General features: G+C 38.9%; 1 long non-coding RNA gene across 1 annotated transcript; it reads right to left on the bottom strand.

The window, feature by feature from the left end:
- Nucleotides 1-54: 54 nt before the first annotated feature.
- LOC107593597 (uncharacterized) lies at nucleotides 55-503 on the bottom strand. The gene is made up of 3 exons (XR_001610101.1): nucleotides 437-503; nucleotides 274-345; nucleotides 55-166 (listed from the first exon to the last, which is right to left on the bottom strand). It is a non-coding gene; the product is annotated as an uncharacterized lncRNA (long non-coding RNA).
- Between the last annotated feature and the right edge of the window lie 453 nt (nucleotides 504-956).

Genomic DNA, 956 nt, shown 5'->3' with positions numbered 1-956 from the left:
AAAAAAAAAAAATCTCAAAACCAATAACTTACAATGTAATTGTATCTGTGAATGCTGCCCATGATGTGGTTCCTGATATCAGCCTTGGTTATTCTCAAAACGCAGACATCACAAAAGTACAATGCAGGCTGATTATATGCCAACACCTCTGTGATGGAGTTCAGACCTGAAACATTCAAACAGGTTCACACACAATGTTAGATGTTTATTAAACTTAGATGTTTCTTTAAATCCAGGAACTTAAATCATTTTGGATGCTGGACCCTCTCTTACCAATGATGGGCTGTGCTCTGTTCTGATTGTGGAGATATGAACGTATGGAATTGTACAAGTGACTGTGGCACCCTGGAACGCAATACAGTACAATTTTCACCAAGAGGACAACTATGGTAAAATATAATTACAGGAGTGTGCTAGAAACTGTGACAGAACAAACCTGGGCTGCTGGCAGCAAACATAACTGGGCTGCTGAGAAGACAACAAACAAAACTTCCAAGAAACAACTAGAGGGCGAAAGAGAAAGAGAAACCAGAACGGTGTCTAGATAGGCTAAACGTCCAAGCTATCCACATGTATATTCAGAATAGCATACTAACATCCTACACTTACTATATCTGCAGTGTACTGTATGCTGAGTGGAATATGCCAATGGTTTTCTCTCACCAATGAGGTCGTCTGGCAATGTCTGAATGAAATCTTCGATAATGTGTACCGTTTTACTATGTTTACTGTGTAGTACACAGTATGATGCAGGCACTAACTAGTTTTCCATTGCGAACGTAAGGTATGATATGTTTACTTACAACTTTTGCAAGTCTAGTGAGTGCAACCGTCAGAAAATAACTGCAACCCATCGTTATCTGTTCTTACTCATAGTATTAAAGTTTTAGTTGAGTAACAGAGAGAAAATGGCTATAAACCCAACATGATACGAAACCGCCGACATTTCATCGTTA

This window comes from Sinocyclocheilus grahami, unplaced genomic scaffold (genome assembly GCF_001515645.1).
Source record: "Sinocyclocheilus grahami isolate Dianchi unplaced genomic scaffold, SAMN03320097.WGS_v1.1 scaffold173.1, whole genome shotgun sequence".
Taxonomy (NCBI): Eukaryota; Metazoa; Chordata; class Actinopteri; order Cypriniformes; family Cyprinidae; genus Sinocyclocheilus; species Sinocyclocheilus grahami.
This window is presented reverse-complemented; position numbering and strand designations above follow the sequence as displayed.